Raw genomic sequence first — 27,673 nt, 5'->3', positions numbered from 1 at the left:
GAAATACTTGAGTATGGGTGATTTTGAGAAGGATTTGAATGAGATCCTCTTACCTGGAGGTCCTGCTGTTACTTTGGAATTTGCTAAGCTACATTTCTGCAGCTGCTGTGAAAATCATGTTTAACAGATTGCTTTCAGGAAAGACTTTTGAACTGCTGGTTTTGTTACCCTTGAGAAAGAGAGTGAAAGATAGATTGATTTTTTTATTGCTATCCAGGATGCAGTCAGAACTGCAGATGCAGTCCTTCTAAACCAGGATGCTGCTGTATGATCCTGGCAGCATGTGGAAGGGAATCCTCATCCAGAGCTTAGCCTTAGGGAAGTTTCTCTCATGCATGTTAACTGATTTTGCAACTTAGGAGGAGTGACGAGTTCAACCTCCACCATTCCCATCAGATTTATTTGCTGTATTTTATTGAAATCACTATTTCTAGAGAAACCAGGAAACTTGTAATTAACACAGTAGTTAACAGAGCCAAACTGCCAACAAATTTAAATGTAGTTTGTATTAATCTTTTTGTTCTATCTCAGTTTATCTTGAACATCTCTTAGGTTCTAGTTTTACAAGAACTATAAAGGATCACTGAAAGCACAGTCTCTCCTCCCATTGCTCTTTTGCACCCTTTGTGCTGAGAAAGATATGTGAATTTATAAACAGAGAGTTTATGTAAAAATTAATATTTTCACTCTTATTTTGGATACATATTTAATTTTTGTGTTTTCTTCAAAAGACTCTTAAAATATTTTCCCCTTCATAAAGCACAGTTTTCAGGTATTTTGGGAAAAGTGGGGTGTGGTATGGTATGAAGACCTTCATAGTTAAAAGCTGGAGAATAAACAGTAGGGGAATGAAAGGTGTTAATATCCAAATATGTGAAATACCCACTTTTGATTTCAGTTGTATTTTGGAGTGGGGAGGAGATTGCTGAATGCTTTGGGGTTTTCTAGGAGGAGCATTGCATAATGATTAAAAAGTGCTAAACTCAAATTCTTGCCAAAAAGACTGACAAGTCTGTGTTACCAGAAAGTGCTACACAGATGGGATGACTGGAAGATCTGGTTTGCCTGATCCCTTTTGAATAGGGCCATCTTTAAAGGTTTTGTGGCAAGAGCAAAGAGAGAGTTCACTTCAAGCAGTTTCCTTTACTTTCAAGGCTGGAGTAAGAGAAGAATAAGGGGAGTGACAAAGGCAAAAATTAGATGCAGGAAATACATTCAAAGTTTCCAAAGAGAACAGACAGATTTCTTGCTGTGGAGAAGTAGAATCCTGAAAGGGAATGAAGATGAATGCTGGTGGAGACTCAGTTAGAGGTAGGAAAGGAAGATGATTTTGGCACACTGGTCATTCCTGTTTCCAACTGCAGTTTCTGACAAAAGCCTGTGAGAACAGATTGTGGTGATTAAGATCTTTTGAGTGCAGCCCTGACAAAGGTGTGTTGACCTACACTTCTGTCTCTTTCCTCTAAACATTTAATAGCTTCTGTATGCAACTAGTGCAGGTGGAGCAGGCAATGAGAGCACAGCTAGACACCAGAATATTCTTAGACTAAACAGTAACAATTTTTTTACCCTGACTTTTGATATACTCCCCTTGCTAATCTTTCTCGGCTTTGTTTTTTCTTGTAAAACACAAGACACTGCTATAAAGTGTAGGAATTTATTGGTTCTTATATTTGACAGTTTACATGAAGGATTGAAGAGAAAGATGGAAGGGTGGAATAAGGTAGCAAAACATAAATAAAACTAAAACATGTTTAGTTTTATTTGGGTGCTCAAATATGAAATGCTTTTGAAATAAGCCTGCAGTAACTCCAATAACATATTTACTAGTTTCTGAGCTTGTCCATCTCAGATGAGCAATTATTATGAAAAGCTGGAATAATTGTACCAAGTGAAATGGTTATTGGTGGATGTTTCTTCCCTTTCCTTCTCTGCTTCTCAAAGTGTATCTCTTTGCAATCTGTTTTCCTCTTGTTATTCTTACAAATCTGATTTGTCTGTCTTCACTCAGTTTCAAGATCATACTGGGACAAATCAGTAACAGAAACCAGGCTGTGGAATGCTAATACAGCCATCTGGAAATGTAGTTATAGTTAGGGAGATCTGTTCAGACAAAAAAGAAACCCAAGCATCTTGCACTTAAAATATCTGTAGGATGCTGAAAATTCTTTTAGTATAGCTTATGATTTCCACAAGTATTTTAAAGCCTCCTGAGCACATTAACTGGTTCTTGATAAGAACAGTGGTAAAGACACCAAACAGCTCCTTTTTTCTACCAATGAATTGACATCATTTAACAGAACAACACAAAGCACTGTCATAGCAACCAGCCTTCTAAAACGATGCTGCTGAATGCTGAATTGATCTGATGAGAAATGTCATTTGAGGAAGTAGAGATGATGTTGTAGGTTTTTGGCAGCTGAAATTGAGAGCCTAGGGAATGTGAAGCTTGGGCAAATTTGTAGTATTTGTATCAACTGCCTGGCATTGCCAGTGGATGTTTCTCTGGCTAGAAACTAGACCAGGAGGGTGCTGTCAGTGTCCAGCTCTCCTCAGCTTTTCTGACTGTGGAGTTGTTCAGCAAGCCCTGCATTAATGGGCTGGCACAAGTTTTTCCACCTTTAGAGAATAGACTTCTATTGGAAATTGTATGGTAACATGGGGAACCTGGAAATGTGTCAGGGCCACTTTTTCCTAAAGAAACAAAGGAACATTTATGATAGTTTTGAAGCTTGGATCCTGGTATGTAGATGTGACTCTGTGGTTATCACACCTATTGACATATTTAACTGGTGAGCATTGGTGATCAGTGTAAAGGCCAATTTTGTAACTTACTGTGAACTTGGCTGATGATGTTTGCTGTGGGGAAGTCTGAGGTCTTGCTACAGAGTAGCAAAGGAAAGGGAACAAACTTGAAGCAGTGAAGTCAACAGAGGGTGACTGAAACACCAGAAAACGAAAATGTTTAGGGTGTGGTGATGTACTGAATCAAAACCAACAGAAGAGCAATGGTGTCATTCAGGACTCCTCTGCTTTTTGGAAAGATGCCATTTCTCAAAGTTCTTGCTGATGATGGGACACTCAAAGGGCTGTAGTTATCATAAATTGGTGCTATTTGAAGAAAAACAATAGAGGTAAGTGAGGAAATGTAGCTGCTTATCAAGCTAATTTCTCTCATTTGGAGTTCAGAAGTGAACAGAGGTACCAAGTCACTCTGCATTGTAGTGGTGTTCTTGGAAGAGCTGAGGGGGAGACAAACCCATTTCCTTTACAAGGTGTTCAAAATCTTCACACATACAGGATTCTGAGCTATGTGAGCACTGGATCAGGGTGCAGGTGTATGTGGTACTTGCTAGTTATGCTGCTTACTGAGAGAGTTTTGTTTTAATGGCACACTGGAGAAATATCCTCTTTGTTTAATGATGGTATGAACTCACGTTGCAGATGGAGGCATTTGTTAACTCTGTGTTGGTGAAATGAGCATGGGGGACTATAAGGTTGGTCTAGTAAAGCTGGAGGTCAGACTTGTCAAGAATAGTATTAACCTAATTGTGTCATAAAATATTGTTATAAGATGAGGAAAAAGGAGCAGTGAAATGAATCCACATTAAAAGTACACAAACATAACTTGCCCAAGTGTATTCTATAGCTTATAAGATGTGGGTATCATGTAGCTAATGCTGCTAACATCAATGCACAGCTGTGCTTAGAACCCGAGTCTTCATGTTTATTGGAAATTCCAGTCTTTTTGTGAGCCTGAAATTAGTTACAGTTTCTTCTTGAGGTATCTTCTGTAACAGATTAGAGTTGGGCAGGCAGTGGCAGAAACCAAGGTTCTCTTTCAAACTCAACGTAGCAGTGTAGCACAACAGGTTGAGTTTGAGTATTGAATTTGCTTAGCAATTTATGGACTCTGGCTTTAAAGCCTTATTGCTAGCTTGCTTGTTTTAGTTGTTATTAGAAATGATGGGCTCCTTAAAACGAGAAGGAATTGTGTATTGAACAGAACTCCACAGCGAGAAGGGTGAAGAGCAAAGCAGGTTGCTCTTTATCCCCGCTGTAGTCTGGATGAGTGTTACAGTGTATTTTACAAGTAAGTTGGCACAATAGTGTTTTCTAGGATATTTCTATTTTCTCCATCCAGATAGGCATTTAGATTAAACTGACTTTTTCTGTAAGGAATGGGTCTTTTTGGGACTGGAGAATTTGAGGTGTATCCCCTGAGTTCCAAATCTGACACAGTAGGATCCAACTTTCAGGGGAAGCTGGGATTCTGCTTTCTTTGTAGCAGCCTTTTTGATTGGCAAGTAACTGTAGAAATATCCAAAACTGATAGTTATTTTTGAAATTACAGACCAGTATCCTTTTTTTTTTTTCAGCCACAGGAACACTGCTGTATGAATGCTTGAAAAAATGTCTGCTTTCCTGCTTTACCTTAATAGTGTCAGTGCATGATGTCAAGCTTGCTGCCTCCTGCTAGCCCTGTTTAGCTGAGTGGTTTGTTTCCCTCAGCAGCAATAATGCTTCAGAGAACAGGCCAAGGTCGGTGTGTTGTGTGCAGGACTGTTGAGAGGAGCTGTAACGCTCTCCTTGTGTTCTTGCAGGCTGAGGGGGGGTATGGGTGCCTAAGAAACTATGTAGCTAAAAATAAGTTCTCATTTAGCAGCTCTTATTGGACATTTGTGATAAATATTTAGGATCAAACTGCTCAGCTGATCTAGTTGTAATACAGGTGCCTGTGCTGCAGGAGCTGAAACTCCCCATTCCCTGGATTATGCTGCTTTGCTCGGAGGGGCTCTGACTGCCCCCAGTGCTCTGACAGTGCCAAGAGTTTGTCCTTTCTAATGCTCTGTTTTCCACTTTTGTTCCCAGCAGCATACGGTTCTCTAAGTGGATGGGTGCTCTCTTTTCTTTGCCCGAGTGGTAACGTTCAAATGCAAAAGCTGGAGCCGCAGACCAGGACCTGCGTTAAAACAAACACAAAGTCTGAAGATCATGTTGTAAAACTGCTTGTTTTATATAATCAATGTTATTCAACTTATAGTGTATGTTTTTTGATTCCTTTCGTAACACTGTCTTCATACTTACTCATGTGGTTTTATTATCCTTCCTATACCTTTTTATTCAGAAACTGCCAAGAGTACACTGTTTGGACTAGTCATTGTGGTGGGTTTAAGGAATTAATCATTTATCTGCTAGGTTGTTCTGAACAGTTTCGTGGTTAATACTAAGCCTTTGTGGCCTGTTTATGGTAAACGTATGTGTGTTTGCACAGTATTTTAACTTTCACCTGCCATTTTAGGTTATTATGTATCGTATCAGTTTTTCAGAACTTCCTCTGTGCTTTTGTTGCTTTTGAAGCTTCATCTCTGGTGATTTGCATTTGTGTGATGTATGAGAAAATGTACGAAACGCTGACGATTCACCAGTGATTGGAAAAAGCTGACTTTCCTAAATCGCCGTGCCTTAACACACCATAAACACTCCACACACCAACAGCTTGTGTGGATGCCTCTGGAGGTTTGGCTTCAGGTCTCAAGAATTGATGGCAAAAATTTGTCACAGGCATTTCTATCTGTCAGCTGAGCGATGGCATGTACTGATTTTTTATATATACCATAGCACTACTTTTCATTGAAGTTTTGTAATAAATTGTATGAATGTGGAAAACGTTGATTTTCTTTTTGGGGTGGTTTTTCTTGTTTTATTTCGCCTTTTCAAGCTAATGTATGAAATGCTGTAATGGCATTCTGCACAGTGCATATTCAAAATAGTTTTGATGTTTACCCTGGGGTATGAAGGTGTTTTCTAAAATTTGTATACCTGCAAACTGCGTTGATTTCATTTCAAAACAACTTTAAAGTGTTTTACCTGTAAGTTAGGTAGTAAAGCTTCACATCCATTTTTTTCCAAAGTTCATTAAGCACCTAGTGATGTCTTTAGGTGAGTGAATATCTTGGGAAATCTGATCACACACCTTACTTTATAAGTTCATGAATGTTGTTATTTCCTTTATGTCATTGCTGAGTTGCAGCTCTCTTCTGCATACTTTTGTAATCTTGTGTGTTTTATATATGCACAAGTGTAAATTACTTTCCAAATATGGGATTGAGACACTTTGTCTTCTGTACTAAATTGGAGTGTCTTTCATGTAATGATTACCCCTAATTTTGCTGTCTAGCAATGAGTGTTTAATCAGGATAGGATTCGCAAATGATTGGTATTACTGGGATGCATGTTTGGCTTGCTTGGAGTTGAACTGCATAAAATGGACATTACATTGTTACTTCAGTGGCTGCTATAACAAAGTTGAAAGAAAAAATGGAGTGACAGATTTGCATTCACACAAATTTTCTACCATTTTTATGAAGATTTGAATTTAACCATGTCTGTCCAGAGGGCCAAGGTGAGAGATTTAATGGCAAGCTTTTTCTCATAATTCATTTGCTGTTATTTGCACATTTCTTGTTGTTTTTCTTCCAGGATTTTGCATCATGTTTTGCACCCCTCTTAATTACGTGCTTGTCCGTTTGTTCTTGTGAAAGTCAGGACAGCCACACCCCTCCTGAGAAACACAGACTTCAGTTGAAGACCTTAGTTACAAGCTAGATTAGCTCTCTGAGCAAAGGTGGCATGAAAGCTTTGCCTTTCAAAGCCAGCTAGGACAATGGGGAAGCAGACTATCAAAAGCATCTAGTCCTTAATTTTATTAAAAACAGAGGAGTTTTTTCTCTCTCTTTAAAGCAAGGCACCTAAAGTCACTGTCACAGTTCTTGTGTAGAAAGCCTCAGTGAAAAGATTTTTACTTGGAGATACTGAGTAATGATTGATAGTCTGTACTTTCTTTGGGTTTGTGGATTCCAGATGGAGCATTTTGGCTCAAAATTTGAGATCTATTTTAATAATTGTCCAAGAAGGGCTTGTAGAGCTGCTGATTCCATATGTGTGTACTTTCCTTTCAATGTAGTTTTATTTTTTATGCTTTCTACCACTTCTTTGATGTTGACTGATGTTAGTTTTCAGTTACATTTGAACTTGGTTTTGTTAAAATACTTACCAGCTGACTGGGGGAATAGATAGTTGTTAAGCCAAGTCTTTGTACTGTGGAGCTCTCTGGACAGAGGACACTGGCTAGAGCCTGCTTTCTGACTTTGCATTTCAACTCCCATAGGTGTTGGCAGTACCAGGGCCTTGGAAGACAAGTCCCTTTCTCTGAATTTCCTCCTGGCCTTCTCCAGATTGACGTTTTCCAGCACTGGGACAAAGTGCCCACATGTAACTTTTTTAATGACTGTTCAGCAGGATCAAAGAGTATTTGACTGCAGTTCTTTCAGTCTTCATTAGTTTTAAAACACTGTGGCAGACTATAAAACAACTCATGAAAGACTGATTGGCTCGTTGGTGCCTTTAATTGTGGTGCAGAGTCTCTGATGGTCTGGGGCTTTCTAGCATTTAAAACCAAGGAAATTTGCTGACAATTATCTGATTCATTTTTTTTCTGATGCTTTGAATCAATGGCTAAAAGTGAGCTCAGGGTACGCTAATGTGGTTTTAAAAGGTATGTGCCTCGGATTGCCAGGCCTTGGAAGTGTCTCCTTGTTTTGTTATGAGGGATGTTTTGAATGAGAAGGTGGAAGAAATGCCAAGATAAATGCTGTGATGACTACAAGGATTTGAAAAGTTGATATTGTGGCATCAGTGTCATATTTGTTCCCAGGCAGGGCAGTGCCCTTCAGTTATGCAGCCAAACTTATCCTGTCCTGTATTTGGAAGAGTTTCAGGTGTGATAACTTGCCTCTTGAAATGGGGAAGACATGACCCCTCCCTGCAGCTGTGGAAGTCAGGAGAAGGATCTGGGTGTCCTTAGTCTTCACATCCCATTCTCCTTTCTTCTCTGTTGTTGAGTTTTCTATGAGTTCTTCTCATGTCATGTGCAACTGCTGCTTTTCATTTAAGTTCTCTCTTGCCTTGTCTTAAAGAGTTATGCTGACAGCTTTTACCTAAAATAACTTCACATATAACCTCTTTAAAATTTTTTAATGGAAACAGAGCACACATTCCTACTTCACACAGCATGGTTGCAGTATGATTCAGGACTTCCCACTGTATTTTGAGATGCTAAATCTGGAAACACATTTCCTATTTATTCCATTTGTGTTTGGGTTTTGTATTTTTTTTTAATACTGTATTCCTCCTTCTCGCTGCTGTCTTTCTGTTCGAGAGCAGCGAGTGCTGCCTTTTATAGCGTTTAAACCTTCAGGGAGGTGTAGCCTGCCCGGCTCCGGGTGGATGCGGGGGGTTATTCCTGCACATCAGCCCGGCCCGGGGCTGTGTCCGCCAGCCGCCGGCACGGGGCGGGGCTGGAGGGGGGGTATCGCTCCTGTGCTCCCGCCGCCCTGCCCGGCTCCGGCAGCCCCCGGCCCGGCTGTCACCCGGCGGGGGCGGGCCCGGGGCGGGCTCGGCTCCCGGGATTGGCGGCCCCGGGCGGCCCCGGCCCCTCGGCGGCGGCGCGGGGCGGCCCCGCCGCTCGCACTCCCTCAGTCCCCCACCCATCCTCGCACACACGGGCACGGCTGTCGCTCCAGGGAGGCACCATGAGCACGGGCATGCGGTACAAGAGCAAGCTGGTCAACCCAGGTGAGGCGGCGGGGACGCGCGGCCGCTCCGCCCCGCGGCCCGGCGCGTCCCTCTCGCCTCACTCTCTCTCCTTTTCTCTCCCCGCTGCCGGTCCCCCCCGCGGGCATCCCGCCCTGGCCGCGCCGCCCCGCAGAGGAGAAGCAGGTAGGTGGGCTCCCGCCGGGCACGGCTCTCCGCGGGGATGCGGCAGCTACCTGGGCACAGCGGCGGCTTGGCTGCCTTCATCCGGGAAATAGGCGCTTTGCCTGCCGCATCCCCCCGGCTTTTGGCTTGGGTTTCTTTTTTGTCGCTGCCTTTGGGTGTGTCGAGCGGGTTCGGATGGAGAAAGGCAGCGCGGGGCTGGCAGAGGCGTTTGGGTATTGGGAGCACGTCTCGCATCCCTCTCCCCTCCGCAGCACAGATGCGCAGACACAGCCCCGGTCCTGCCGCTCCTTGGTGCTGCAGCCGATCGGCACCTCGCAGGCGGCCGGGATTTGGGTGTTAGGAAACATCTGTTTTGCTTTGCAAAGCTAATAGCTATTCGGAGACATGCCTTTGAGTCCTGGAGAGAGAGGAGGGGTGATGCAATCAGATGACATCGACAGGTTTTTTTGTTGTCTATTTGGTATTTGGAGGGGTTTAGGATGTTTGAAAAGAAGAGGAATCTTCCTCTGCAGAGCTTGAATGCTCTAAGGGGTTATCAGGGTCCTGTGTGTTCCTCAGTACCCATCATCATGATATAGGGAAGTCTGCTGTAATTGAAAGAGCCTTTCTGTCTCACAAGGGTGGGGATGGAGATGATGGTTAACACAGCAGAGCAGTGCATGGGAAGAATCTCACCCATTCCCAGCCTGGCTTACACTTGCCTTTGAGTCCAGTCTTTTTCTGAGGCTCCAATTCTGTGTGAAGCAAACACCTTGCCTGCTAAGACCCTAGTACTGCACAGCCTTTTTGGGCCACAGAAAAGCAAACTAGCTTTGTATCAGCTTGGGTATTCACCTGGCTATGGCAAGAGATGGTGTTTCCCTGTATAATGCAGACTTGGCACTGTGCATTTTGGGAGCTGCTGATCGCAGTGGTGAGAAGAACAAAGTAAATCTAGGGGTAATAGGATAATGGGATCAGCAGATGCATTTTTCCCAAGGTACTTGAAATTTTGCTGGTATTGTGTAGCTGATTATGAATTTTGCAGTTAATTATTGTTTTATTTCTGGATGAAAGCAATCCAGAATCTTTTCTGACACTGTCGAACATCTAGTGTAAGCTCTCAGGTGGAGAGAAGCTTCGTGACATCCCCCTCCAAACCATGCTGTTCTACAGTTCATGTTTTTAAATTAAGAGGGAAGCGGGTTATGTATAAGGCTCCTTTCTGTGCATTCCCTAGGGGAAGAAGTGAGGTAGAGATCAGAGGAGTCTGTTGTAGATATTATCGTAGCTCCTGAAGGCTCTTGTCACACTGCATAGGCAAAAGTGGGCTGGAGTCTGTACCCCAAAGAACCCGTGTGTGCAGGCCAGTGCAGTTCCTGCTGGGGCAGAGGAGATCTTTCCTCCAGTGTGGAGGAGGCGTGTGCGTATCCGCGTGTCTTACGCTGAGTGTAGAGTGGGTCTTGCATGACAGAGCACAGTTCATTATGGGCCAGGCCTGTTACTTGTGGATGGAAAAGGAAAACCAAGCTGTGAACACAAAGCAATCTGTTAAAATTAACCTGAATACTCAAAAGCATAAATTATTTTTATTTCGCATTTTTTAAGAGCAGGATTTTTCTTCCTGTGCCACTTTTTTCCAATCTTCTTGCATCTGACAGCAGATAGCAATTGAAAGGATTTACCAAAGCTGTAGTTTTTGTCTGAATTGATTTTTAAAAAATTATTATAAAAGCTGTTTTTTAATGAATATTTGGGAAATTAAGTGAGCTTCTTAGAGGGCAGTACAACAGATTGCATGTAAGTAGGGTTGCCTTTGGTAAAGTCTTAATAATATTCATGACTTACGGAGTCCATAGAATAGAACAATGTGGTGTCAAAGAATGTGTGTTCATCCTCCCTCACAGCATGGTCAGGGCTGATGCATTGTCTGGGTTCAGGGTACTCTGATTTGCAGATTGGGCTCCTAATTACTACCATTCATCAGGAAAAAATAACGGTAGATTCTCCACCTCTGATTTCTAAGGAATGACCTCTTAATTACTGAAGTCAGTGGAGGTTTCATCCTGGTCTCTGTGTGCAGAGCATTCCGCTTTCCCAGGGGAAGGGTTGTGGTTTAAGAGCTTGGACTGGTGTGGAGCTCTGTGGCAGGTTGCCTGGTGACACCAAGCTCCTCAGTTCAGCACCTCTTGGAAAGAGGGATGGTTTCTTTCCTAGCAATTTATTTACCACTAGATCACTAAGAGGGATTCTCATGGTGAAGCTGGGTAGGAAATGAAGCAATGACTAATGTCACATGTGCAGAGGAGTAGGCCCCATGTAGGGAAACCCAGCAATTTGTCAAGAATTTGACAGGGCAAGTACAGCAGATGGATGCTCTGCCAAAGCCAGAGGTGTTGCTGTGGGAGGAGTAAAGTGAAACCTTCTAAGTACCTGGTTAAACTGGAGTCTCCTGGCACACTCCTCCAGAACATGCCTCCTAGCTCCTGTTGTTGGCGTGTGTGTGTGCTTGGGGTGTTACCTTGCTGTGCCTCTGAAGCTGGCTCCTGCCCATTCAGGCTCATGTCTCTCACGTTCTTTGAAGTCATTGTTTCTTTTTAAATCAGGAGGATGGGAACTTCTCCTTCCCAAGTTGATCTCTCCCCACCCCATCAACTTGCAAAGTTGTTTGGGTGTGGGAGCAGAGACTATCTGGTGGATCCAGTTCTTTCAGTGGGTTTGAAATTACAGGGCTGTGCCTTTTGCATTCAGTTTAGTCCTTTTTTCCTACTTGAACTTATTTTTAAGTGGTCTGCCTGTCAGTAAAAATATATGGGGGCCTGTATATAGAGAAGATGCTGTGCAAAATGTAGTTTGATTGGAGGAGTGGTTTCAGTGCCAGTCATTGAGAACTGAATTCATTGTCTTTGTGTTTCAGTTTTTGAGAATCTGGGTTTTATATGTTAAAAAATTATGTTCAGACTCCTTTGGTTTTTCTTATAAGAAATGGAGCAGAGATTTCTATTGTTCCTGGAACAGCAGATATTGCAACAGCAGAGATGTCTTCTATCTAAAATAGCAACTGTGCCAACACAGAGCATAATTTTTAAGGTCAGCTTTCAACCCCAGCCTTGCCCACCAGAGAACGTTGGTGGAAATCCCCCAGTTCCCTCTTAATGTATGCTGAACTGCCTTCTCCTTTTCTCTACTGTGCTTATGGAGAAATAAGCCCAGATGGGCCACAGGTAAGTGTATCTCCTGAAAGACTGCACTCTGCATAGAGCTGAGACACCCAGGGTAGTTGTAGATACTGCCCATCACACTGAGGACAACTCAGTGCAGGCTGTGGTGCTGATGACCAAGAACAGATTAAGAGGAGGGAAAAGTGGTGATTCCTTGTGCTTGCCTTGAGCTGGTTGAATATGACCTAATGTGACCCTCAGTTTCTATGTAGGTACCTATGTAGGGAAAATTGATTAACTGAGTTTTGTGAAATATGTGATAAGTATCATCAGAGTGGTAGGTTCTCTTATACAGCAACTATACAACAAAGACCATAAGCAGAGCTTAGTCTTTACAGAATCTCCCCAAGGTCTCTGCTGGAGTAGCTTGGAGGACTTGTACCTGCACTGTTCCTTTGTGGCATTTCCATCTTTCACCTAAATGTTTTTCTTACAATAACAACTCTTGTAGTCTTGTGGCTAGAGGAACGTTCTTGCTTGTGCAGAAAAGTATGGAATCTGGAAGGAGAACAGACTACCACTGACTCTTTAATTTTCTCAGAATTAAACCAATTATTTTATAATTGTGATTCTTTGAGTCATTGGGAGCAGCTATATGGATCTGTGTTCCTGCTCTGTGTCAACTCAGGGTGGTTGTGGTGAGGTGGCTTTTTTTTTCCCTTGGAGAAAGCAAAATTATGTTTGCAGCTGTCTAATGGGATATTTCGCCACAGCTGGATAGTCTCTCACTGTGTCATAACTTGCCCTGGGTGAGGCTGTTTCTCTTTGACTCCCCACATTAATGTCTCTTCCAGCCTCTGTGTTTTCCAGCCCTGGTCATGCATCCTGGCTACCAAGATGCGCCTGCCAGAAAGGGAGTAGCAACTTAGTCACAGAATCTGGAGGTAAATACTGGAAACACACTTAAAGCAGCACATCCCTGCTTGTTTTTCTGATGTCCCAGTGTATCTTGGCCAGACGCAACATAGGAGTGGAAGCTTTTACTTCTCTGTGAAAAGCCTGTGTGTTTCATTCATTTTTTTTGGCCCATTTCAAAAGACAACGTTGGTCCCTTGCCCTCTGAGCTGGGCAGAGGCTCAGTGCTCAGAACAGTGTCGGGAGTGGATGGGACTGCAGCAGGTCAGGAGGTTCAGCCCTGCCTGTGTTTCTGCTGTGCATCTGTCTAAACAGCCTGGCTGCAGGAGGCCCTGTGTCACAGATGGGCTGTTCTGGGCTGGGAAGGGAAGTTCATCCTGGGCACTTGGACTTTTTTTTTTTTTTTTTTTCATTCTTTATCTGCTTGTCTACTTGGAAAAGGGCTGTAAAAAGAGGTCAGTGCATGGACTTTGTGGTGAAACAGAACTGCTGGAGAGCTGGGCATAGATTCTGTCTCCTGCTGCTGTCTCTTTTCAATTATTTATGCTCCAAATGGATGAAACAGTTGTGAGTGCAGGGCAGGGGAGAGGTTCAGCCCTCTTGATACAAGTACCAATCTGCAGTTTATGGAAGGGAGAAGTACTTCCTGCACAGGATTTTTGTCACTTCAGTTTCCCTGCTCAGCTACTTGTACACAACTTCAAAATTCTGCTGCACTTGTGAGAGTTGTACAGGGCTGTTCCAGTGTTCCAGGCACATTAACCAAATGTGTAAATTAAACAGATGTTAGGGCTTGATCCTTGCTGATATTGAGGGGGTAGGAACAACCTTCATTTAACCCCAAGAGATGCTGGTGACACTTGTTCAGCTGCTGGGTTCCAGACTGCTGGGGCTTTGCAAAAGTTTGCAATTGCAGAGGGGAAAATGTTGCTGGAGAAGGAAGAAACACAGTCCCTGGGTGCTTTTAGTCTCCAAAGTCAAGGATTCTCTTACAACCACTTACGCTCTCAAGAAATGTTACTGGTTTCACACTGATGCTGTTCTTCATTTGATGGTTCTAGCAGTAAATGTAAGGGGCTTGTGTTATGACCATTCCCTGGAAAAGTTGAGGAATGGCAAGTCAAGAGAGAGAAACAACTGGTGGAGTTCAGTGTTTTCTAGAACCCATATTGCCCAGTTTCGGTCTAAGGTGCTGTTCATTAAATACCCAGTGAAATGGACATCTTAGCAATCCAGAGGAGATTCCATCTCAGCCAGCTGGTTTGGTCTCTGTGCCAGGCCAGGCTGGGTGCCTGCTGTGCATCTCAAGAGCTTTGCCAAATTAGTTTTAAATGTTCAGTCCAAGGGGTTTCTCCAGCTGTTTTGGGATACCCCACAGTGGTGGCTCCTATAACCACGCTGCAGTTACTGCTCATATGTGCTGGAACCAAGCCTGGGAAGCTCAGCTTCATCCTTAGTACTTCAGGTCCTTCTTGCTGAGATACCTCTTGGCTAAGTTGAGAGGATTCCTCTCCCATTCCCATTTCTCTTCCAGTTCAAGTGGCCTCTGTGTTGCCTTTTTTCTTGGATAACAGAGCATGAACTGGAGGGCACATTCTTTGCTTACCTGTAGAGTTTTCTTTCCTGACCAACAACAAGTGTTTGTCCCCTTCTTGCCCAAGGCAGAGGTTTCCCTGTGACAGTGAGACCACACAGTATAATGCTGTACTCATAAAAGAAACATGGGGCACCTCTAATACGTGTGTGACTTCAGATGTTTGTGAAGTGTATGCAAGTTGTTTAATAGCATACTGGAATAATTCCCATAAGGGCTGGATTTTGTGTGAGTGTATGTGCATGTCTACACTGTGGTTAGCCTTGAAGCACAGGAAAAAAATGTTTGTCTGCTGTTACACATTCCTTTTCTCCCAGAGATTTGTCCCTGGAGCTGTGAAGAGGTTTGCAGTCATCTTGTTCCCACAAAAGTGTTCAGGAGCTGGATTTGCGTGTGGTGCTGGGATCAGATGCCAGAACATATGCTCCTCATCAGTATATATGTGTGCTGCTGTTCATCCATGACTTGGCTTTGCAGAAACGCTGTTCAGCATGAACAGGGGAAGGCAGCACTGCATACTGAGAGGGAAGATTTGGATGTACAGTGCTGACCATAGAGGCTGGGCTGCAGGAAGCGGAACAGATCTGTTGCTTCTGACTTAAGTAAGAGCTGTCTTTGTTTTAGGACTGAATGGGGTGATACTCTTCATTCCTTCTCTTTTGCATTTCCAGTGCATTAATTGAAATCTGTTATGACCTGCTAACATTCAGCTCTAGACTGCTATCCCTTCCCTTGGTCCTCACTCCCTGACTGCAAGGCTGGTACCCAGCAGCATCACAGCAGCCAAGTGCCGGGGGTGGCTGGAAGGGAGAGTGTGCTGAGAAGATGCAGGGACTGTTTTGCTAATGAGCAAAGCTTGGCTAAGTGTTGGCCAAGAGCTGAAGAGGAAGTGAAACCCTGCACAAGCATCTGCAAGGGTGTAACGCCAAGAGGGGGAGGAGAATTTAGCTTCTGGCTTGAGTACAACTGTCCACTCCTGAAGTCAAAAGAAATAAGAGAAGTTGAGGCTGAAGTTGAGTTCTGGAAGAGGGATGTAGCTGTGCTGGGCAGGGCAGGACAGTGCAGGGATGCTCAGGATGTCAGAGACCTCTCTGGATACAGCCCTTGGCCTGCCCCAGCCTGGTGCTGTGCCATGGCAGCCAGGGCTGAGGGAGGCTCAGGGTTAATGCTTGGAAATGTAGCACTGGAGGATCTTGGGCTGTGGTTCATGCAAACCTGGGGCTCTGTGGGGTGTGAGCCAGTGTAGTTGTAAGTCAGTCAGGGGTGGGAAGCCTTTACTAGAAGTTAACTCCAGTTGTTCACTCAGCTCTTAAATCTGGGCTGTGTCTGTGCACAGTGGCAGTGGCTGATGGCAGTAACAGCCGTGCTCGGCGTGGCCTGACTCGTGCTGGGGAGAGAGGGGCAGCGGCTGCCTGGCCCTGCCTGTGCTGTGTGACCACTTGGTGCCAAGGAGAGGGAGACCTGAGCTTTGTGCGGCTCAGCCCTTTGCTCTTCCGGGCATCTTTGGGAGTGCCCTGTTTGTCTTGCAGCTTGTTATCCAATGTGTCCGGGGTGTGTGTGTGGAGCTGGGATGGCCCGTCTCTGCCTGACCCCACCCGAGGCAGTTGGTGCCATTCTCTCAGAATGACTCCTGGCAGGGAAACTGGAGCTGAGAGTGCAGGCTGAGCAAATAAAGCACAGGATCATGAGTGCTAGCTCCTGGAGACTGGCCATGAGGAGTGAGCCCATCCCACTGACCTCTGGATGTTCTCAGTGCAGAAGCAAGGGAGGGGAAAGATATCCACTCAGCTTGTGGGAAAAGAGGCTCCAAAGGCGTAACATCTTCCTTCTGCTTTCTGTGAGGCAAAGCCCATGGCAGTACAGATGTGGCTCCAGTGATTAAGTTTCATTCTTCCTTGCAGACTTCTGGTGCATGAAGCTGTGTGAACACACATGGGAGCACAAGCCAGGCCTTTTACTGCTCTAGTTTGTATTGCAATTATTTTTAAGGTTACTTCCCAGACAAGTCACTTTACTTTCAGCTTTTTGTAATGTCTCCTCGCTGTTTCCTCAGCGTGGGAACTATTTTAATCCTTCCTGATGCACTGAACTCATTCTTGCTGTGATACATGCACACATGTAGTCTCTTTAGATCCTGCAGTCTTACATCCACTTTTATTTTCAAATAAATTACATACTACATTAATTATATACTCAGGTGAAATGTGAGTCACAAAGGCATCTGCCTGCCCTATGCATGGTCTCCTTGGCTGTGCTTTCTCTTTGGTTTGAAGTTCTCCTGAGTCTCTGCCAGCGATATGAAGTCCTGGAAATGCCCATCTGGACCAATAGTAATTTCTCTCTGCCCAAGGCCTGCTGTAAAAAATGTCAGGGAGATTTATGGCTTTTAAGATTCTATAGATTCTCAGAGGTTACTGCTGCCTAGGGAGTCTGGTGCCAGCTGGGATCAGACAGTAATGGAAGAAGCATCAGACCCTTCAGAAGCTAGTATTTGCCCTGTTTTGTAGGCAGTGAGCTGAATCAAGATGGCAGGAGTTAATTCAAGAGATGCAGCTGGTCTGTAGCAAGGCCTTGCCATGATTGCACAGGGCCAAGATGAGCAAGAATGTGTCATTGGGACAGTGAGAGATGCTGTCAGGGATGATCTGTTGTCTCCTGGCCGTTGTTCTTGCAGTCCTGACTCTCAGAGATGGTTTCTGTGATGCAGCTGGAGCGGTGCACTGGAGCTGTAGCAAGCAGAAGAGAAACTGTTTGTGTCTCATCCCAAGTTTTATACCTGTGCTGTTCAGCTACTTTAAAGAGCTCCCCTCCCCTTGAAAGGAGCCCTTGGCAGCACGTGTTTATGAGGGAAGTGGGTATCGGGGAAGACAGTAATTTTGCAGAACTTGGTGTTTTTACTGAGCAGTTAATCCAGGCACATGCTTGGGGAGCACTCCAGGTTCACTGAGCAGCTGGCACCCTCTGGATCAGCTCTGGTCTGCCAGCAGTCCTGGGGCTGACACTTCAGAGGCTGAGAGCAGGCCCATGGAGGTCAGTGAGTTAGAGGTCTGTTTGCTGCATATGCCCCAGCAGTGCCACATGGACCTGCTTGGGACCCTGATGGCCATCGCTGTGCAGCAGGAGCATGTCCTCTTGTCACCTAGATAAGCCTCATCTGCCCTGCCCTACCATGCTTGGCTCACACCAGGTTCACAGCATTGGATCTCACAGCAATTTGAGCAAACCAGAAGCAACTGGATGGAGCCCAGTGTTCCTGTTCCTCAGTGCTGGCTCTGTTCAGCTGCCAGTCCCCAAATGCACTTGCATGCCATCTCAGAGCTGTGGGATGGCATTATTTGCAGCAGCTCCCATTAATGTCAGTGAAAGCCTTTCTGTTTGAGGTGGTAGGGCTGGTCCTCAGCAGCTGCTCAGAGGTTCCAGCCAGTGCCAGGCATTTTGAATGCCCAGTGTCATCTGAACATCTCCCTGCTCCTCCCGTGGTCGCACTGTCATGGGCAGGTGTCAGGCAATAGCAGAATTGTTCTCTTGGTAAACAAGTGATGTGTTATTGGAGCTGCCCCTCATGTGGCAGCAGTGCAGTGTGTGCATGGGGTTGCTAATGAGGGATGTCATGGGGCTTGTTAGTTTGAAAGCTTAATGAGCCATCTTCTGCTTCTTTGAGAAGTGTGTGGATGCTTCTTCTCAGCTGTTCCTGTGCTGCATCTTGCACTTGGATGTGTTTAGTACTTAAGTGTGTCCCTCCAAGTTAGAACTCACAGCAGATATTGGGCATTTTGGAGGACTCAGATCCCATTTATCATGACATTAATGGCAGTGGACATCCAGGAAATGTCTGGATGAGACCGCTGCTCCCGTTTCCTCAGATACCCCGCATATGCTTGAGGGCTGAGCTTCCTTGTGGAGCTTCCAGTGAATCCATGTGTACTGGATACCTAGAATTTGTCCCTTAGCTGATTAGGGATTTTCCTTCATGACAAATAACTATTTTTCTTCATTATTTTTCAAAAAATGAAATAATTAGGGCATCCACCCACTTCTTGGCTGGCATCCTGCAGTAATAGGCCAACATGTGTTTTCTTCAGAAGAGGAAGCAGGTATTGCTTTGTATTTTCAAGGCAATGGTTTATAAATAAGCTTGAAAAGCCTATGAGGGGCAGTGGGATGAGAACCCACACAGAGAATAAATCTGAGAAAAGAAATCCCAGAAAATACATCCCAAGAGATCATTGTTTGGCCTGGCAAGTCAGAGCCCAGGCTAAAAGCCCAAGAGAACCCCTCCTCACTTTGCATATGACAATGGTTCTAGGCTTTGCTTGGAGATAGTTATCTTTGGATTCCTAAAACATATAAAGGTTTGACTTCACGCTGTGCTGCACATCCTAAGAACTATTTGTGGGTATCTAATTTGATTTTGCACCCAGTTCTCGTTAAAGGGCTGCAAGTGACAAATTACTCTTGGCCTGTTGTGGCTGTCACTTGAGCTGACGTTGCATGGGGGTGCTGGCTCTCTGCTAACTCATGGACTGAGAGGAGCATTCCCCACCCTGCCTCGCTGCTCTGCCTTACCTACGCCGCTGTTTCCATTTCCTTTGGGTTGCCTTGTAGGAAAACACAGCCTAGCAAATGCAATTTTTTCCACTCCATTGCTTCCAAGTTCTTTCTAACATTGCGTGTTGCTGCCCCTTGTGTGTCCAACAGCCACAGCATTTACAGTCAAATGACTTTCTGTCTTCTCTAATATCTTTTTGATCTGGTTTCATTCTGACTTCTAGAAATCCAATGTAATCATCTCAAAGGTGACATCTTCATGAACTCTGCTATTCCAGTGCCTGCTGTGTTAGCATCTCTCATCTTACATCTCGTGTACTTCACCACTTTTGTTATTTTCAGATAAGCCCAGAAAGAAATTTATGAAATCAGCAATACCACAGAAAAATTCTCAGGAGGGAGGATTCCACAGTTATCTGTTCCTTACAATCAGGGCTCTATTAGTGAGTTGCTGATAACGGTTTTTCTACAGGGCAAGTAGAGAGTATATTGATGACTCTGACTGGATAAACTTTACAGTGGAAATCAAGACTGAAATAGCAGCAAAGACCAGTGTCACAGGGATATTATCAGCAAAGAACAGGAGAACCCTGTTTGTCCACTGGTTGGGCTGTGGTCCTAATGCAAGAACAGTAGTTATTCAGCATGGGACACTAATCTTTTGTGATTGCTTTCTCTCTCATTTTTTAAGGGAAGAAATGGTTATCTTAAGGTGGAAAGGATCTTTGGTGGTGTAGAGAATGCACTTTTGAATGTCTGTCTTTTAATAATCTGCAAGATGTATGACTTTAGTGTCTGTTTCCTGCAGTCCAGCTGGGTGATAAGGTTTGTTCCTAAGCCTGTAATTTTTGATGAGGAGAGAAGCAGAATAGCAGTCTTGAATTCTGTAGAAAATACCATCCCTGAGACCTTCTCAGGACAATACACGTATTCCACATCTGTCCTGGTCAAATTGGGTTGCCTGGTCTGGCTGCAGTATTTTATACTGAATTATCAGTGCTGAGATTTACCAAAATTGCAGAGTTAGGTTGTAAACCCAGTGCCTTTTTTCTGTAGGATCACAGCAGCTCTGATCTTCTTGTTCCAGTATGAAGCTCAATGGGGCCTTGTGGCAAGATAGCAATTATTGAGTGTTTGCATGGCAATGGTGTCTGTGGAGCCTCTCCTGGGCCACAGCCTTGCAGTTTCCCACTGTGCCAGTCCAGGACTGTGGGCTGTTTCTGCCACAAATGAAATGATCCTGCTTGCAGTGCCTCTGAAATTGTTGGCACATTCTGGATTAACCAAGGAGCTGACACATTCCTCTGGTCTGGGTTGGTGGTGTGGAGATGAAAGGCAATAGGCTGAAACATGAGCGTTCCCACAAAGGCCATTGTACAATGTAGTTATTTAAAAGGCAAATATTTTAGGCAATTTGCAATAATAGGAATCAAGGGACAGCCTTCTTTTAATACAGATGAAAGTGCCTAACTCCTTTGAAACTGAGGAGCTAGATACCTCCTGTATTTTTATAAATTTGGCTCTGGCAAGCAGCCTTGTCACTGCTGTTCCCCCACCATCCCTCTCTGATCTAAATTGCTATGTAGCAAGAGCTCTCACCATCTCCCATGAGGAGACTGCTGCTGCCTCGGCATTTACACACCTGTGCCAGGCTTACAGCTGCCTTTCATGTGCTGTGGTCCATGGATTAGGTCCAGGAACGGGGTTGCTGAAGGAAAATACTGCAAGAGGTATGTTCCAGGCTGCTCTGAATGGCCCTTTCATCTTTGCCTCAAAAAAATCAGTGAGAGTTGTAGCTCTGTGAAAGGATTGTGGTTGTGCTCAGGAGTGACAGACCCATTTAACATTTTGGTTTCTGTATTGGAACTGAAACTTTTACAATGCTGCTTCTGTTTTAGGCATCTGTTCAGCAGAGATGTTCCATTGTGGATTAATCTCTTAAGCTCATCCCACCTTCTTTTGAAAGTTGTCCTCTTTAATTTTCCTTCAGACTTCTTAAACCCCTCCTGTGTGTCCCTGGCAGGAGCTGGCTAGTGGAGAGTCACTGTTTATCACAGTGGCTGTGCTGCTTTCTGGCTGCTCTGTGTGCCTGGCAGTTGTCTTGTGTGCTGAGCACAGGCCCTCTGCAGCTGGGATCACCTCTGTGCTCCAGCTCTGCACCCTGACATAGGGATGTGCTCCCTGGGACCATGGAGCTGACTGCAGTCTGCTCTCTTGGATGACAAATCCAGGTCTGAGGAGCCAGGCAGTGCACTGCCCTGAGGCCTTATACTCCCATGTGCCTGTCTCTGCTTCAACCAGACTCATCACAGCATGGAAAACTCACACAGGCTTTGCTCTTGCAGATCTTTTATCTTTTGCAGTGTTAATATCTTTTGCAGGGGACAGAGAACATGGTTTGGAGTTTTCCAGGGTGTCTGGGTGCAGGGTGAAGAGCATGACTCTTCTTCAGTGCTTGCCAGCACTGGATCCTTAAGGGCTCAGCAGACACCAGGTGTGGGTGTTTGCAATGAAATTCTCTATGCTCAGAGGTGGTGGAACTGAAGCCCAGGATATAACAGCTCTGTCTAGAGGCATTTCTGTCTGGAGGCCATGATTTTTAGGGATACACAGCATACTTTGATGAAGGAGTGGCTCTGCTCCCCTGTGAGTCAATCACACCACAACTAAAGCTTCCCAGAGGCACTTGAGCCTCAGGATTCCCCTTAGCCCAAATGTTCAACTTCAGACCTGTTCCTTCCATGTGGTGGTTGGTGTTTCTCAGGGTGTGAAGCACGCCCTGCTCCACTCATTGCTGTTGGAGCTCTCCCACTGGGAACTTGCAGGCACTGCTGTGTAGAAGCTCTGTGGTTCCTCATCTCCCCAGCAAGGCAGCCGTCTGTTGGACAGGCGCTTCCCCACCAGGTCCTCACTGTGTTGAGGCATCTTTCTGAGTTACAGGTGGGAAGCCAGAACTGGCAGAAAGAAGCTGGTGGGAATGCAGCCAGGTGGGAACAGCCTGCTGCTTCACCTGCTGAAACCTCTTTGTCCTGCAGTGTATTTATTCCTAGTCTATGCTGAAGAGGAGCTACCTCAACAGCCCAGGTCCATGCCTCGTACCAGGGGTTGAGAGAAATTCCTTTCTCTGATGCCCACTTCTTCTAGAAGGGCTAAAGCCCACAAGGAAAACAGGTCTTTCATTGCAGTTTTGGCTGGTTGCTGTCCAGAGCTGGCCTCTGGAAAGAGACTAAGGAACAAAGTGCTCTGTGGAAGATGCAGTCATGCTGTATTTCTCCTGCTGTTCAGGTTGTTGTGTGATCCAAAGAAACTATCACAGTATTGGCAGCACACACAACCCATTCTTCCACCTGCTTGAAGGAAGTCTAAAATTATGCAGCACGTGATCGATAGCTGCACTCAAGCATGCTCTGCCCCTTGTTCCTCTATCCACTGCCTTTGCAATAGCTCTCACCACCCTGTGGGGTCATGCCCAGTGGCTGCTGTGTCACCAGTGAGGCCAAGGCCATGTGCATGTGTGAGCTGGATTGCATTCCAAACAGGGTATGGATCACAGCAACTGTATTTGCTGACAAAATGGCCCCATCCAATGGCTGCCATTGCAGTGAGACTGGGAATTCTGGAAGAGACCCACAAAACGTGGGGGCCTTCCTGTTTTGAGCAAAGTCTGGGGTGAGGGGGAAAATCCATGACTGTGTAGGAGTCTGTGTGTATGACAGTGATGTGTGGGGGTCATTACTGCCTGAGGCACTGCTGGGTACTGCAGTCAGGTTAGAGCTTCCAACAATGAGACACTGATTCATCTGTGGTCAATGTGTTTTTAAAAGAATGCCACAGAACTGTCAGTCTGGTTTCTCCTGGCTGACTGTGACCACTGCAAGGCTCTTTTCCTTAGGACTCCCCCATGCTGGTGACTTTAGTTTTCATTTTCCTTTCTCAGTCTGGTTCCTCAGGCATTTGTGCTGTCTGATCCAGGTGGGAGAATCCTGCTCCCACCCTGGCCAGTGTGGCCACTTGTACAGTGGAGAATGGGGCTGTGCTGGAGAAACCACAGAGCTGGGGGCCTGGTGCTGCATTGCCAGTACAAACCATTTCCAACTCTGTGTGTGGGGAGATAGAATTGGGCTGCTGCAGTTGGAGGTCAGCAGTTGGAGCTGGCACAAGGCAGAGCAGTGTGGCTGAGCTCATCTGATGACACCAAGCTGTGATTCTTCCCCACTGCTCTGCTTGGGTTTGGATTTGGGGATTTGGGGGTTGAGTATAGTCCTGTGCAGCTTGTGCCATACCCTGCTGTTAATTCAAAGCAGTTTCTGCCAGATTTGTTCTTGCAGGGGAAGGAGGGAGGGTGGAGGGTTCGGATGGCAGCCGACTGGGAGGCAGAGATAAATTAAGTGTTGAGCTCTTAATGGGGAACATGCTCCATTGGTTTGGGTTTCCCTCCCCACCCATCCCACTCTTTTTAATCTGTGGCACAGTCTTGGGAGCAGTTTGAGAAGGGAAGTGATTTCAGACTGGAGGTGACCTCATCTGTCTCCAGCTCTGAGGTGGAGCAGTGTTTGGAGGCCCAGCCAGAGCTTATGGTACTCTCTGAATGATGCAGGCGAGGGGCTGAGGCTCCAGGAGAGTCCTGTGCCTCCTGCCCAGTGCTGTACAGCTGTGCAAGGGGGTGGTAAGTGGGTGATGGCTGTGGGGGTTTTTATCTGCTAGAGTGGGGGGAAGTAGGAAGGAGAAGCAGAGTCCAAAAAACACAGCTGGACATGTCACAGAGCAGTTAGTTCCTGATGAGAGGTCCAGCCCTGTCCTGCAGGGTGCTGAGCTGTGCCCAGCTGGAGAACCTGCTAAGTGTGGTCATGTGCTGTGTGGAAAGGTGCCTGAAGGTACGTGTGTGGATGGAAGAGTCCTTACTGAGTTCTTTGAATTTGAGGATCCTGTGGATCAGCAGAAAAGGGGATCAGAGCTCTCCTGGAGGTTTTGCTTTTTAGGACCCAAGATGTCAGTGAGAAATCTGGGATATTTGATGATCTGGAGCATGGAGTGGGAGCCAGTTGAGGTGTCAGCTGCTGGTCCAGATAGTGATGAGGAGCACATGAGACCACAGATGCTACTTGCAGAAACTACGAGATAATTCTGCTTCCTGACATGGAAAAGGGCCATTCCTCCTGCCTTGATGTCTGCTATTTTGACGTGGCCAAGATTTTCTGTTGCACAGCTGGAGCCTGGAGTCCTTGGACTCTGCTGGTGTCCAGCAAGCCCAGCTCTATCCTGTGTGCTGGAGCTGGTCTGCCAGGTGCAGCTCTGGACTTCAGTAAATGTCCATGTTTTTCAGTAAGGACAGCTTCCAAGTGCTGTCTCACAAGCTGTGTGGGGGTGTCCAGCCACTTCCCCTTAAGCTTAGTTGTCTTCTGGCTCCAGCTCAGCTGAAGAGATGTTGGGCTGTGGTAGTCTATGGGTAGGAAAATAAAAGCAGTCTTTTCTCATGTCTCTGTGGCTATGTGGCTGCAGAAACTCCCTGTAGCTGGGTAGGCAGTATTGGAAGAGGATAAATTGACTGGAAGAATTTGCTTTTCTCTTGGCCTTGTCCCAGGTGGCATCAAGACTCTGGCTTGGAGATAAATTCCCCTCCCACCACTGCTAAATAGGGAGAGTTTAACCATTCATGGGATCTAGCAAGAGACTTTCTCCAGCCTTCCTGCCCCTCTTCCCTGTTGCACTGGGAGCAGGGACTGAAAATGGATCCTGTTGTGACCATGTCACAGTGAGGACAAGAGTTTGCAGACTTTCCTCCTTCCTGCCTCAGAATTGTCTCCATGCCTGTATGTGATGAAACAGTCCCAAAGTGCATAGACAAACAGGTATTTTGTGTTAAAAATGCCCCTTTTTTCCTCTCTGCTCAGCATCCCACAGCTGTGCCCATGACACTGAAGTGCAATGACAGGTGACTGGAGCTGGTTGGGTTACAGAGGAGCTCTGCCATGTCTTTGAGGAAGAGTTTGGGTCAGTGGAGCCCTAGGAGAGGTTTGTGCTGCTGTCAGTGGTGACGGATGCACGGTGCCAGTGCTGGCTGCCTGGCAGGGCTCAGGACCTTGGCAGCCCCCTGCGTCTGCAGCCTCTGTGTGTGAGCCCCAGCAGCATCCCAGAAAGGAACCATTATCCCCAAGCCTTGCCTGTTGCTGAAGTCAGGAGGGCACAATAAAGATGTGTCCCGGCGGCAGCCTGGAGCAGGCTCGTGTGTCGGGAACAGAAGAGGCTTTGTACCAGGCGCTGCCTCTGCTGGGAGGTTTGTCAGCTCTGGAGCTGGGATGGTAACTCAGGGCTCTGTGCCCAGCCCTGCTGTGCTGCTCAGGGCCTCCCCTGATTCAGGGCAGGGTCACTGGCTCTTCCTTCTCTGGGGGAGGTCTTGGCAGCAGATCCTGCTTGCCTGTGCACAGCTTTGCCCGGTGGGCTGGGAACTGCAGGAGGCAGGGCTCCCCTGGTCTCTCAGGTTCAGCAGCCCTGTGCTCTCTGGCCTGAAGCTGTGTGTGCTCTTTGCAATGTATTAAATCCCCGAGAGCAGCCTCAGGGTGACTGGGACAGGGCTGTAATGGACCAGGATGGCAATGTCACTTTATCTGGAGCTTTGAAGAGAAGGTCTCCTGGGAAGATTTCAGCAGAGCAGGGCTGAGTGGGACAGCTTGACAATATGTGACAGCAAAGCAAATGCAGATTGGAGAAGCAAGGGAAGCTCCTGTGGTCAGGCTGTTACACCAGACACATGAGCTACAGGAAGATACACTTTAGAGAATGCTCTTTTCCAGCTATTGAGAATGGACCTGAGGTCTGGCTGCTCTCCCACCTCTGTCTGCAGCATCAGTGCCATGTTGTTATGGGACTGAGCATGGTGGTGGCTGCCAAGTGATCCAGAATTGCCCTCTGCAGAGGGGTGTGGTTGGAGGTGAGATAACCAAAACCACAATGGGGCAGAGAAGTTGGTGGTGGGATTTGGGCAGTGAGACAAGACCATGTTGGGAAGGGTCCCTCCAAGAAGCTGTGGAGGATGTTTTAGGATTTTGGTTTTGTGGGAGTTTTGTCCAGTCAGTTTCTGCTACTGCAGTATCACAGGGTATTGCTGTGTTTTGTCCATGCTGTCCTGATATTCCATCCTTTCTTACCTAAGAGCAGTGTTCTCCAGGAACACTCAGCTCTGCTCTCTCCAGTCAAGACTAGGAAGATTTTATTGTGAAGGAGAGGAGAACTTAGGATATGTTCTGCTGCTCTCTGCTGTTTTTGTGAGTCCACCACAGGCACCAAATCTTACAAGCTGAAGGAATCTCTGAAGGGAATTGCAGGGCCCATGGGCAGGCTGAGAGGAGCATAACATCTCTTCTGGCTCTGAAAAAATGTGTGCTCAGAGAGGAAGTAGCAAACACAGGAAAAGGGTAGTTTCCGAACACAAACTGTCAAGAATTAAGCAATCTGTTTTATGGTATGAAATCTCCTGTTGAGCAAGAAGACTATTTTCCCTCCCAAGCAGGTGTGACTGGTAAAGCAAGGTGGCAAAGTCCTCACAAAGCTCAGCTGCCAGACAGGACTAATACTTCCATAGCCCTCTCCACACAGGGTGTCCCCAGATTTTATCCCTTTCCTCCTGCTACCTTTTTTGGAAGCTGCCTAGACTCTCCCATGATACCTGCTGCCATTTTCATCTCCACTCTGTGCTTTTGTGCTGCACAGGCACCACAAGCATGTTTTGACCTTTTGTGGGGCAGTTTGGTACATGCTTGACCCAAGCAGCATGTACATAAAAACAAATGCATGGAAAAGGTGTCTGAGTAAAGATCTCTTTGCATAACTTGATTTCTGCAGGACCCTGATATAGAAAAAAACAAGGCCTGGTAGCTGTTAATTTAGAGATGCTGGCTTATCAGTGGCAGATTCCTTTTGGCTTTAAGAGGGAAGGCCAAGAGATGTGGGAACAGCTTTATCAGCCCCTCCTCTGCTGTGGTGCCATGCAGAGCAGTAATTCGGTGTAAGTTGCACTTGGGAGCAAGTCCTCTGTGCCTTCAGGGAAGTGGCCTGTAGGTGGATTAATGATGGAGCTTGGTCACAAAATCAAAGGGGGAGGGCTGCAGTGCCTCCCAGGTGTTCATTTTGCAGAAGGGAGGTATTAGGTCACTGAGGAGGGTGAATTCAGCCTCTGTCCCAACTGGCTGGCTGTTTACTCCCTGTGTGCCCAGGAGAGCAAACCCCTCTCCAGAGTCCTTTGCTGTGTAGCTGCTCCTGTGAGCCAGCACATAAATGGAAACAGATGGCTCCATCTCAGCGGTTAGTAGGAATCTCTCACTGCTGCAAAACTGCTAATGAAGTCTGGGGCTGGACTGAAGCAGACAAGGCTGCTGTGCTGGGCTCCTGGCTCTGTGCTGGGGTGTCTGTTACTGCCCCCCTGTCACAAGAGCACCAAGATTGCTGAGCTGACCCCCCTAGCCTGGCAAACTGTGCTGTGTCCTGCAGCAGCCTCAGGCAGGGTGTTCATCTGGGTACTGCAGAGCCACTGGGACCCGTCAGTGTTCACCAGTCTTGGTAAATGATCTGGGTGATCCATCCTTCCTGTGGGTTCCAGACCTTGCAATTCACACCTGTATTGTGGAAGGGCATGGGGAGCCCTCTAGTATTTGACACAATCCCTGCTGAGACTCTGAGCCAGATACTTCTTCATCTAAGG

General features: G+C 46.1%; 2 protein-coding genes across 5 annotated transcripts in view; both read left to right on the top strand.

Annotated features, from left to right (window-relative positions):
• LOC128797048 (septin-2) overlaps window positions 1–5,674 on the top strand; it is a 35,131-nt gene extending 29,457 nt beyond the window's left edge. Inside the window, exon 13 of one of the 2 annotated variants that reach the window (XM_053959268.1) lies at window positions 4,876–5,674. The gene's annotated coding sequence lies outside the window, so the exon portion shown is untranslated. Of the gene's footprint in view, window positions 1–4,872 lie in introns of both variants that reach the window. The other variant, XM_053959269.1, reaches the window with a different exon arrangement.
• Window positions 5,675–8,513: 2,839 nt separating this feature from the next.
• SEPTIN5 (septin 5) overlaps window positions 8,514–27,673 on the top strand; it is a 45,027-nt gene continuing 25,867 nt past the window's right edge. The window contains exons 1-2 of one of the 3 annotated variants that reach the window (XM_053959263.1): window positions 8,514–8,637; window positions 8,771–8,781. The gene's annotated coding sequence lies outside the window, so the exon portion shown is untranslated. Of the gene's footprint in view, window positions 8,638–8,723; window positions 8,782–27,673 lie in introns of those variants that run through there. The other 2 variants (XM_053959266.1, XM_053959264.1) reach the window with 2 other exon arrangements.

Source organism: Vidua chalybeata, chromosome 18, assembly GCF_026979565.1.
Source record: "Vidua chalybeata isolate OUT-0048 chromosome 18, bVidCha1 merged haplotype, whole genome shotgun sequence".
Lineage (NCBI taxonomy): Eukaryota > Metazoa > Chordata > Aves > Passeriformes > Viduidae > Vidua > Vidua chalybeata.
This window is presented reverse-complemented; position numbering and strand designations above follow the sequence as displayed.